Source organism: Sturnira hondurensis, unplaced genomic scaffold (genome assembly GCF_014824575.4).
Source record: "Sturnira hondurensis isolate 20B ecotype Veracruz unplaced genomic scaffold, ASM1482457v3 Scaffold0002840, whole genome shotgun sequence".
Classification (NCBI taxonomy): Eukaryota; Metazoa; Chordata; class Mammalia; order Chiroptera; family Phyllostomidae; genus Sturnira; species Sturnira hondurensis.
In genome coordinates, this window is record NW_028075471.1 from 2,962,290 (window position 1) to 2,975,070 (window position 12,781).

General features: G+C 38.9%; 1 non-coding gene across 1 annotated transcript; it reads right to left on the reverse strand.

Moving 5' to 3' along the window:
• Positions 1-12,255: 12,255 nt before the first annotated feature.
• Positions 12,256-12,328, reverse strand: LOC118983705 (small nucleolar RNA SNORD72). The gene has a single exon (XR_005065771.1). It is a non-coding gene; the product is annotated as a small nucleolar RNA SNORD72 (small nucleolar RNA).
• Between the last annotated feature and the right edge of the window lie 453 nt (positions 12,329-12,781).

Sequence of the window (12,781 nt, forward strand, 5' to 3'; positions counted from 1 at the left end):
GGGAGCCACAGGAGAATTTTGAGCAGAGGAGAGACATGGCCTCAACTTTTGAAAGAATCATTCTGGAAACAGGCTGTAAGAAGCAAGAAGCATGGAAAGCAATCAGGAGCTTATTAAATGATCCAGGTGAGGGACGATCATGGTAGTTTAGACTAGGATAGAGGCAGCTGAGGTTGGAAGAAGGGGTTGAATTTCAGGTAGATTCTGAAAATAGAACCAGCAAGATTTGTTCATGGATTGGATATGAACTGTGAGAGGCCAAAAGATAAGGGTAAAATTTTTGTCCTGAGCATCATATGGGAAACACTGAAAAAAGACTAAGGGAATGGAGGGAATTAAGAATCTAGATTGGATTCATTGCATTTGCAATGTCTATTAGATATACAAGAAGAGAGGTGGAATAGCGATTGAACAGATGATTCTAAAAATTGAAAGGTGAGGTTTAGGCCAAAGATATAAATTTAAGAATCATCAATAAACAGATGGTATCTGCAGCCATAAAATGGATGAGATCACCCAGAGACTGAGTGTTGAGAAGAGAAAAAGTCTGAGATTGAAAATGATGAAGGGAGTCGATGATAGCTGTGTTTTTTCTCTCAATTTCCTAATTCAGAAAAAGTAAAAGCTAGCAACCCTATAGCAATCTTCGAAGATTTGGTGGTATACATATAAATAAATATACATACACAAACTATTTTACTGTATCTTGGTTTTTTCTACTCCAAAATCTGAGAATCATAAATAGTATCTCCAGTTCCCTTTGCTATCTTTAGTGGTTTTTCAAAGGTTTATCTAGAAGGCATTCTTTTCTTGGACTGGAAGTTTATACTTTGGAGAGGGAAAGGAGGTACAACTTTAAGGGCTTTGACAGCATGAGTCCTCTGACTGCAGAGAGGCGTGGAGAGCAGCAATCACTTAGTGCTGTCTCATGGCCCATAAACACTGTTGAGACGGCAGGCAGTGGTGGTTAAGAGCAGAGACTTTGGAAGAGGGTGTGGGTGTGCCCCAACTCAGCCACTTATGACTATAGGACTATGAATAAGCAACTTCCCTCCCTGAGCCTCTGCTTGCTTCTCAGCACAAGGTTCTTCTTTTAACATACTGAAGGCCCAAACACAATGTTATGCTCAAAATTTCTGACCAGTTGCAATTTTGTTGTGATGTTGTCCAAAACAGAAAAAAAATGAATCTTCCTGCAAGCAAACCTCTTTCAATTAGGGATAGAGGCATGAGAGAACTAATTAATTTCACAAGCAACCATTTATAACAATTTCTTCAAATGCCTGTACCTCTACTAGCAGCCTTACTAATAAGAATAAAATCTTTCTTTCAAATGTAGCATTGAGGTTTCATATTCAAAATTGCAAATTTTGAATATTCAAAATATTCTGCAAATTTTCATATTCAAAACAAATACATTAACAAAACCCCAAGATGACGACCTTCTTAGAGCAAGCTCAGTAAAGGAGCTAAAGAGAAAACCAAGATTTATCCCAGATCTTACGGGTCACGTATATGCAGGGAGGCAGGGCAATTTTAAGCAGATTTCTCCCCCTGTCTTCTGAAGCAGTGGTTATGAAGCACTAGTGTGAATCAGAATCACCTGGAGGACTTGTTGAACTGTAAATTGCTGGGCACAACCTCAGAGCTTCTAAGGCAGTAATTCCAGGATAGGCCCTGAAATTTTGGATTTTGAACAAGTTCTCAAGTGATGCCGATGCTGCTTATCCGACCACCACACTCTGATAGCCACAGCTCTAAAAAATGCCTAGTATGTCAGAGCCATAGCTGAGAAGATTTGAGTGGACACTAATCTCTTTTATTTACTTCCAGCAGGATAATTATTGATGGACAACGATGCCTGCAAGATTTTACCATTTGATTTGCAAATCCAAAATCAAATGGTAAAGCTAGTTACTATATGAATCATTTTCCAGCCACGGAGAACTTCCAGGAATTTGTGGACACCAAACCACACACTTCTGAAAGCCTTCCCTAAAAGGAAAGCTTATGAGAAGCCCAGAGGATATGAAGTAAAGACACTCAAAAATAAATTCAATAATTACTTCGTAGCAACATTGTCAAATTTTGACATAACCGAAGGCCATATAAAATATACTAGAAATTGACTACACAGCAAAACCTAAGTAATTAAAAAAAGTAACACAGCTTAACCAAACTGTGGGGGAAAATTAAAAAATAAATGTCTTAAGTACTTCTTTTAAAAAGTATGTACCACGACCAAGGACAAATAAGAAAAAAAGAGGAAAATTCAGTTAAAATTGATCTATACTACAAAATGCAAATAAAATTCAGAATTATGCCACCTATTCAACAAGATTTGCATTCCTACTCTGATGAAGTAAATATTTATTATAGCACACTTTGGGCAAGGCTCTCCGAATGAAGTGTACTCTGCCCCTCATCCTCTGACTCAATGACATCCATGGCATGAGCTGAGGAGTGTCATAACAGGAAAACAAATACACTGAACACAGAGGAAATGACCCATTATACCTTGTAGGAATAGAAGGGCATCCCAGATGGGTGCACAGCGAACACCAAGTTCCAAAAGTGGAAACAGTTCAGGGCATATTGGGGAAAAGCCGTTCAATGTGACAAAAGTAGAAAATGCTATGAAAGTGGGATCATGTGAGACCTCCAAAGACAACCCATCAGAGTTTCGCCTTGAATCACATTTAACAGGAAGTCAGTGAATAAAGGTGTACTCTTTAAAGGAACAAGAGTACCCCTGTGAGAATGCAGAATTTAGGCACAAATATAGTAGTAATAGCAATACCAGATGCCAAGTATGAAAACGTTAAGGTCCACACAAAACGGTAGAAAAAGAAGTTATAGAGATCATGTATTTGCACATATCCTCACACTTTCCCCATAATTATGCCGTAGGCAGGACCCCTACAAGCTGCCCTACAAGGGATTCTAATACAGTGCCCTTTATTAGAAATCACTTCCAAAAACCAGCAATGAAAGCTTTAGCCGAGGCTGGAGAAATCACAGCTCAAATCCAGACAAACCAGGGTGTTGAGTTCCATGAGATGTACCTTTGTTGCCACTTGTGAAACCTGTTTGTACCTGACATGTCTTCAGAGGTGAGACCCACGAGGTCTGTGGCAACAGGACAAAGGAAACAGGTGTAGTGGAAACGGTCAAGCCTTTCTGCAAAAGCCATTGTACAAAGTAACGGATCTGTCTGAAGTTATTTATCTGCAGACTGTATTAAAAATGTACTCTTATGAAGTTCTGAAAGGGCCATCTTCATGGCCACCACGTGGCCCAGGCTACTACTATTTATTCTTGCTCAGTTCAGGATTACAGAAAACTCCTCCTGTCCAGTTTGCTTGGGGCAGTCCCAGTTAGTGTTGTCCCAGTATTAATAGCACCCTCTTTCACTCTCAGAAGTGCCCCAGGATGGATGATGTAATACCCTTCTCATTTATTCTTGTCTCACTTCAATCACTCCTCTACATCATAAAAAAAATTATTACTACAGCCCCTGATTCCTTCCCAGTTTAAAACCTTTCCGTGGCTTCCCCTGTGTTCGCACCAAAGGCCTGCCCTGCTATGCTCATTCTTGTACTCTTCTTCCTATCCACACCAGAATTCTTTAGTTCCTCAAGGACACTAGAGATTTCTGCCCTGGGCCCTCACACATGCTGTTCCTGCTGCCAGGAATGCCCTTCCCCATCATCTCCCTTTTCCTGCTAATTCTCAAAAATCACTTCCTCAGGAAAGCCCTCCTAGAGCACCTCGAGTATGCATTTGTAGTCATAACACCACATGTGTGACTAAAGGCTTGTGTGCCTAATTGTTTAATGTCTGTGTCCATGGAACACAGCTCTGAGGACAGGTTTATTTACCATACAAACCTCAGTATCTAGAACAGTGTCTTCTACATGCTAGGTGCTCAATTAATATTATTGAATAAGTTAGTTCCCTTAGATCACATGTTACAATTTTTGGTGTAAAAAATAAAATCTCCGTTTATAAAAAGACTTCATTTATTCATCAGTATAGTAATTTCCCATTGCTGCTGTTACAAATTACCACAGACTTAATGCCTTAAAATAACATGATTTTTTTATATTATACTGTTAGAGGCAAAAAGTCTCAAATGAATCTCTCAGATTATAACCAAGGTGGCAGCAGGACCATGATCTGAAGGCTCTAAGAATCCCTTCCTTTGCTTTTTCCAGCTTCTACAGGCTGCCCAGGTTCCTTGGCTTGTGGGCACATTCCATCTCCAAAGCCAGCAATTGCATTACTCTAGTGCATGCTTTCACCATCACATCTGCTCTGACTCTGACTCTCTTGCCTCCCCTTTCACTTATAGGACTGTTGTGATTGCACTGGGCTCATTCAGATAATTCTGGATAATCACCCCATTTCAATGCCCTTAATTTAGTCACATCTGCAAAATCTTTTGCCATGTGATTTAACATAATCAGAGGTTCCAGGGACTAGGATATCCATCTCTTTTGGAAGAGGAGCATTATTCTGCCTAAAATTTATTTTAATGCACTTCTCCTTTACATGAATACAATAACAGCAATAACAGGAAGGAGAATCTGTTATGATGCCCTGGCTGGTGTGGCTCAATAGATTAAGCACAGGCCTGGGCACCAAAGGGTCCCTGGTTCAATTACCAGTCAGGGCACTTGACTGGGTTGCTGGCCAGGTCCCCAGTGGTAGGGGGGTCGAGAGAGGCAACCACACATTGATGTTTTTCTCCCTTTCTCTCTCCCTTCCCTTCTCTCTAAAAATAAATAAAATCTTTTTAAAAAGACTATATTATGGTTCTGTATCTTATAGAATCACTGAAAACTCATTTTAGACAAGGCAAAGAGCAGCAGCAAGAAAATAAATGCAATTCGCTCTTTCCTTGGAGCAGTTTCTCATGTAGCAGACATTTCAGAAGAGTTGCTCAATCCAAAGCAACTGCCTTAACAGCCAATGTGGAAGGTAGCGAAATGGCATATATAACTGAAGAGAATACCTTTTTCCTAGGAGTGAGCTTTTTGTGGGGTGTTTTGTTTGTTTGTTTGTTTGTTTGTTTAGTAAGCTCAACTGGATATTTGGAGAGCAAAGAATATAATTCCATTAAAATTCATGTTTTATACCAACACCCGCAAAATGCAATTCCATGAGCTAGACTATTGCTAACGTTAAAAGTTTTGACTCACAGGTCTTAACAATTTTGGGGCCATGAACCCTGGAATTTCTAGGGAATTCCAATAGTTTGGGGTATTTTAACAGGATGGTGTCAGTTGGGACACAGACACCATGACACGTGGCAGCAGTACTAGTGGCAGCATTCTTCCTTATAGTCTTGAAACAATCCATTCTTCCCCTTCCCTTCAGGGTTTACAGTGGAATAAGTGCTTTCACAAAGAGCCTCCCTTGTCCAGGATCCTTTGGCCTACGTCACCTCTTTTCCTTCTCAGGGAACTAGGTGTACTCAAGGCTACATACTATTGTACATTCTTCTAAAATCTGGTATCTTTCCCTAAACCCACCACCACGTACTGGAGTTCTATCCAGAAGGCTTTGTCCCTTGCAGGCAACTGCTTATCCATGAAGGAAAGCCGGGTGGGTTTCATCCAAGGACCAAATTTTCTGTCTTATCTCTTAGGTCTGGCCTTTTTTCCTCCCTCTTTTAATTTATTTTTACCTCATGCATTTAATAGTCATTCAATAAATATCACTGAATACCTGCTCAATACTAAGCTGAGTATTGAATTGTAATAGTAAACAAGAAAGGTACAACCCCTTTCTATACAGAGCTTACATTCCATCAGGGAGACAAAATTAAACAAGTATACCAATAATTAGAATAGTGATATTGGCCATGATAAGTCATAATAGAAGTCATAAAATGGCTGCACATATGTAAAATCTGGCCAAGAATTTTAAATAGTTACTGGTTTTTAAATAAAAAATTTCACAATAAAATAAGGAACCTCTGCTACTCTTTTTTAAAAAATGACTAAAACTGTACTTGAACAATAATTAAATTAAAAATTTTTTTAAATAAATAAAAAGAAATTTAAAAAATGACTAGAACTGAGTAACATCTGTCTCTTTGATAGAGCACACGGTTTCTACAGTCCTCAGCTCTCCCTCTGTCTCCCTGCCACAGTTCAACCATTTGTCATCACGTTTATGCTGCTGTATTAAACATAGTAGCCACTAGTCACGTGTGACTATTTAAATTTAAGTTTTAATTAGTTAAAAGTTCAGGTCCTTAGTTGCACTAGCCACATTAAGTGCTCAGTAGCTACCATAATGCACCAGGCAGTTACAGAAAACTACAATCAATACAGAAGTTTTTGCTATCAACAATCCATTTCATTCTTTACACCACACACTTGTCTCCTACAGGCATGCCGGTTTGCAAGCCCTACTATAGGATGACATGAAATTGTTTAAAGAGAAGAACCAAACTGGATCTGGAAATCCAAGAAAGTCTCCCTGGTAGAAGTGACAAGGCAGCTGGGATCTCAGACATGCCAATGTTGGTCGGTTGAAGGTAGCTGGAGGAAAAGTGATCTAAAAAGAGAAAACAGTGTATAAAGAAATACAAAGAGGGAATCTATGCTTATAGGAATCTTTCCTGATTACTTACCTCACTTCACATCTCCTTACTAAAAAAACATCCTTGTTTAACATACATCCAAGCAGTAGAGGGCTACATAGAAGTTCAGATCTTCAGATAACAGTGCTCATGTTTTCGAAACTTGAAAAACCACCTCCATTTGAAGGGCACATTCCCAGAAAATCAACTTTGCTTCCGGTCTAATTCAGGATGATAGTCTCCAGTTCTGAGACTATCAATGCCTTAAATGTGAGGACCATCTGCTGAGCAGACCATTTCCCAGGGAACAGCAAATACTCTTCTTGAGTGAATTCCACTGTAATAGTTTTCCTTTCCAAAGGACAGTGACTTCTCCGTGGAAGAAGGCATTCTAGGTTTTTTTCAAAACTTACATCTTCTGGAAAATGATGTGCTTTAGGAATTGCTTCAGTCCCCATGCTGCTGAAAGCCAAGTTTTTGCTAATAGTTTCTCAAGTGCTGGAGCCTATTTATTATTTGATACTTTTTTGGACCCTTAGTAGTAAAAATATGGAAGCAGTTCTGATCTTTCCATTGAAGAGACCTTGCTCTTTTGGTCCATGCAACCAAATGACAACTAATTCCATGCAACTAAATTAGAACTATTTCTGAAACATGATTAGTTCTGTTAGAAACAGAAAAACACATGACTAAGTACTGCCCTAAAAAGCTCACAACCCAAGAGTAAAGCAAGACAGATATGCAAACATGGAATAATCAATGCAAAGGTAGGCATGTTACAGGTGGTAAATGACCAAATAACACATGCACTGATAAAAAAAAAATCAAGGTGAGTCTGCATGTGCAGCCTACAGGGAGGGGAAGCATCCCTCACACAGTTCTTCCACTGAGCTCTGAAGGAAATCCAGGCAGTGTTTTAGGCAAAAACAAACCCAACTTTTTACTTCCCAGCCTAAGCCCTCCTTGCCCACTTTCCTCTCACAGATCCTGAGACCAACAAGATTTAAGACTTTAGTCCCATCAACAGACTCCCAAGCCCACAAAATTCCTGCCTGTACTTAATGCTACATTTTATACTTCATTAACGGGATCTTTTGCCAGTGTCAGTGGGGATCTTCATCACGCCACCAGATGACGGCATCACCCTTCCTGGACTGCACATGTGTTTATTGCAAGAAGAAATATAAAATCCCCCACTCAAGCCCTTCCAGTTGGCCTGTCTACTACTTGCTTGTACTTTCATCTTTACTGTGAAGCAACCTTGTTAAAAAATTTATTTTTCAGGTGCCACCACAGATAAATCATCCTTTTGATCAGGAAAAAAGCATAGTGAAATTAAGAAAGGACACATTTCCCTTTTTCTGGGAAGGTTTTGGGGATGTCAGTCACTGTAAAAATCTTTCCCTGGGAATGCTGTCCACATCTGCAAACTGTTCCCATAAGGTCTATGCAGAAATCCATTTAAGAATCTACCTTTGCTCCATGATAAGCAATCTTCCCTGGAAAATGCCAACCCGGCCTCCTCAGCTGAACTATAAAGTCACATTGCTTTCTTTTTTTTCTATGACAGAACAGAAGGAAGTGATTCACACACCTGAATTCTCTAAGAAACGGAAAATTTCTCACAGGAGAGTGTTTTGATAGCTTTACGTTCTTTAAAAGTCACGATGTACATGCAAGTTTTAAGGGCTCTTTACCCAGTGGAGAAAGAAAACTTAAGATGGGATCATGATAATGTGAATAACACCTAATGTAAATGAGCTCTGCCTTTTTATTTCCTTTCTCTTTTTGCATTTTATCAGAAGTGAGAATTTTGTAAATTATAATGTAAATGGAACAAATTCGTAGTTTCTGAAGACAACATCATGCCTGTACTACTACTTACTTAGTTGTGTGATATTGTCCAAGCCCCTCGACCTCTCTTAGACCTAAACCAAAGGGGCCCTTGCTTTGGGCCACGAACTCTGAAAGGCCCCACATATGACAAACCTCAAAATGCAATTTTTTTCTTTGGTAACATCCTGAGCCAATTGGGAGGGACTCGTTAGCTGAATTTGGCCCCCAAGGCATAGGATGCTGAGCTGAGAGACCTTGAGAGGATGAACCACAGTCTCTGCCCTTAGCAAGGACAAAAATGGTGTCTAGCTGTCTGTCCCAAATTACCCAGATAACTCTGCTACCTCCCCACCCCCTGTTCAGAGGATGTGGTCTAAGAGGCACTTAGAACCCTCTGGAAGGCCTGAGTCAGACAAGTATGGCCCGGAGGTGGAGAACCTGCCCAACCCACCCCCCTGGGGAGCTGAGCAGATCATCCCCATTTTTGGTTGTGGGGCTCAGGGGTCTGGGGCCTGGGGGCCAGCTCCCACCATGCCCTGCTCCAGCAGAACCATGCTGCCAAGCAGGCTCACAGGCCACAGGGCTGGCCCTGATGAGACTGAGGCTCTTGCAGCCCCCAGACACTGGGCTGCAGCCCCAGGAGAGATGGCAGGCATAGCCTGATGAGACAGACCTTTAGCATACTTCCAATTTGGTCTGTGGGTCTCCATTACCGCTTGTGCTGGCCCCACAAATGGTAGGGCATCCTGTTTCTGGTTCCTTGTCTAAAAATAAGAGGACCTGCTCTGAAATGTCATTATACTTTTCCCTTAAGTACCTTAAGGTAAAGCAAAGTAAAAATCACAATTCAAGATGTCAGAAAATAAAATAAAATAAATTTTATTTTTCCAGAGTTATTCTAAGAAGAAATCTTTGAATGAATTGCCGTTTCTGGCTTGCCCTTTCCTCCCTCTCAGGTTGCATGCCCTATAAAAAGAATGTCATTAAGTAAAACTATGGTTTAAAATGCTTAGGGATACACCCACACAAAATACCACAAACACCACACTGTAAAATTCTCCATGTGGTATAAGAATCACAATTTATCGCTCTCTAATGATCAATTGGCAATTAATACTTAACCACTTACTTGCACTGAAGACCTTTTCTAAAATACACATGAGAAAAACCTTTGGAGAGATTATTTCAAGACTCAGCATTCAGATAACTTTGAAGAGAACAAATAAACAAAAGCCATGCCAAAAGGAGCCCAAACTACAAACACTGAGGAGTATTTACTATTATTATTGAGAAGCAGTAACTTAAAAATATCTAGAGATACCAATTGTGAAATACTAATCTGAATTTTCATTTTTCTGATTTTCATACTAATTACAAAGACAGATGTGCTTACTCTACGCGGTGCTTAAACCATAAGCACAGTATAAAAAAGAGCTTCCCCCCTCTGATCAGAAGCATAAATAATGTTTCTATATTACATGTATTTCCATATATAATGGAACTAGCTGAAATGTATCTCTGGCTACTGTAAATCATAAATACAGTTATGTAGAATCTCCTCCTTGAATGTAGAAAACAAGCACATAGCAATGAAATCTGGAATTATACACAATTTGAGTGTGAGTTTCTTCATAATCCATTTTAATTGATTTATATAGACAGGAAAGAGGGGAACATTAAACCTTTTACAAACCTTCCCAGGCTCTCCTAATTAGGCCAGTCCTGCATAAAGAACTTCATAGTTTTAGAAAATCTGAGAGCAATGAAGTTAAAATGAGATAAATTGGGAAAAAACACACATATTCCAACACCTGTTCTCAAATTCTGTGTTCTAACAAAGCGAAAGTTATAGGTAACAGACACAGAGGGCTATGACCAGGTTTCTCACTGGCCACAAAATGGTATTTCAGAAATTTCTGTCCATAATTTACCATTATGAAGAAATCTGTGAAACAAGCCAAAAGCATCAAAGCGCACAGAAAATGTGCTTGACATGAGAAGTTTATTTAACAGAACATTAACTGAGACATGTAAAGTAACCAATCTCTGTCAGGAGTTAAGGTATTAGTTGTTTTTTAAAAAACATTTGAATCTCTATTTAAAATGTTCTCAGAATCTTTCTGTGTAGCAAGTTGCAGAGCACATGTAAATGTAAAAACTAAAATATCTAAAGTAAATGGCCCCATCCTAGAATATATGTAAGGCAGTACTAAAACATCTACCATATTTCTTCAGAATCTAAGCCACCATTGATGGTAAGGCACTCCTTAATTTATATCCGCAGAGAAAGAAAAAATCTTATAATAATAACACCATCAAGTGTGAGACATACCCCAATTACAGAAGTCATAAAATGTGTAAAGTAGGTCATTGAAATACAAAACAATGATGCTTGAAAAAAATAGAATGAACATTTTGTGTATGATGACCACTTAGCAAATACTTATAAGATAAATTTTAAAAAGTAGAATGAATAAAATTTCTATACAAGTGACCACAAAGACAAGCAGCCTCTCCCTTCACTACTCTGACCCAGCTTTCTCTACCACATCAGTGTCTGCAGTACAGCAGTAAAAAGCACATATTCCAACACTAATTTTACATACATATCCACACACTCACCCCAATCTAGTGAAGGAGGTCAATAAACCATGACATGCCCTAAACCCAGCTGCCAATTCTGTAAATAAAGTTTTATTTGAACAGTCATGTTTTATGTATTGTCTATGGCTGCCTCTATTATGCTATAATGGCTGAACTGAGTAATTGCAGAGACAAAATGGACTAAAAGCTTAAAATAGTACTGGGCTGGCGAAATATTCCATTTAGTTTTTTTTATAAAATAAAAGATACATTTTTCACTTTCACCAATAACTTTACTGATTTGGATATTTTAAATACATTGGCTATCTCCTGCTGTTGGCTTCTAGTGGGTGGAGGCCAGGGTGCTGCTGAACATCTTCCAGTGCATAAGGCAGCCCCGCAGCAAAGAATTATTTGCCCAAAATGTCACTAGTACCAAGAAACTTCGCAAACCACTTTTGACACATTCGATCAGTCACAGCACCTTCTCCATATACTCCACAAATCTTTTTTTTCATTTCAGCTGTGTTTTTACCTTTCTTGAAATAATAAAGCATAATATACTGAATGTAATGCTTATTTTCTTTCATCTTCAACATTACAATGGCTACACAAAAATTCACCAATTTCGATAAGTTTTTTTTTCAATGCACACTGGTATGAAGCTGTCCCAATAGAATCTAACAAAACTCTTTCCAAAGAAGCTAAAGACAACTAAGCACTACTCTAGCCATCATGTGGAAAAAAACTTAATGAACTTTTTGGCCAACCCAACATTAATTATCTGGCTCTTAAAGAAAAACTTGACCAAGCCATACACTAGAACATGAGGCCCTAAACAGCAGATGCCATGTTATAAACTGGTCTTACTCTCTCCCAGCAGTATCTGACACCAAGTTAAAAGCAGATAATGAATGCCTAGCAGTAGATTTTAGTAATCTAAGAACACCACACTTCTAAGTCAAGCTGAAAGGTCTTCTGACACACACACACCTTTTCACACTTATCACACTTCAAGCTAATTTCCATTTCTAGAAGAATCTCTTTGCACGCCATTTTACCTTTCTTTTAAGATTTAGTATATAAATTAGTCCCACACAAGCTGCAGGACTAATGCAGAGATTAACTCCATCTATCTTCCTTATTAAATTTATTAAATAGATGCTTTACAGAAAAAAAGACTAACTTCATCTATCTTTCTAATTAAGTTCATTGAATAGATGCTTTTAAAAATAAACAGATTTTAACAAATTAAATGCTGAATTCAATATTAAATTTGTATGTTCAGACATTTTTTTACATCACTCATTGAATAGATGCTTGAGGACCTTCGATTGTCTTTCACACAACAAACTACACAACAAAGAAGCATTAGTCACCGGACAGTAATTCAAGCATCAATCATTTCCCAGTTAGGCATGCTCTTTGTGCTTCTCTAGGTAAGGAGCTACCAAACAGAATTTGACACAGCCCCCATCCTCACAGGGCCAGTACACTTAGACTTTAATCTCCTTAGACTCATTTCAAAGTAAACACATAGTAAATGGCTTGATAGTAAACAGACCTCAAGTTGATGGCAAGGGGAGGATTCACTAAGTTATTCAATTGGGACTTTTAGGTATTTGCTGTGTGCAAATGCCCTAGGGCAGATGGCAGGATGCACAGTCCTGGTTCCTTGAGCTGTGTACAATAGAGAGCCAGGGGTATTTAGACCAGCTCTAACAAAAGGCAAACTAAATAAAAATGTGGGCCTGTGCACTCCTGAAG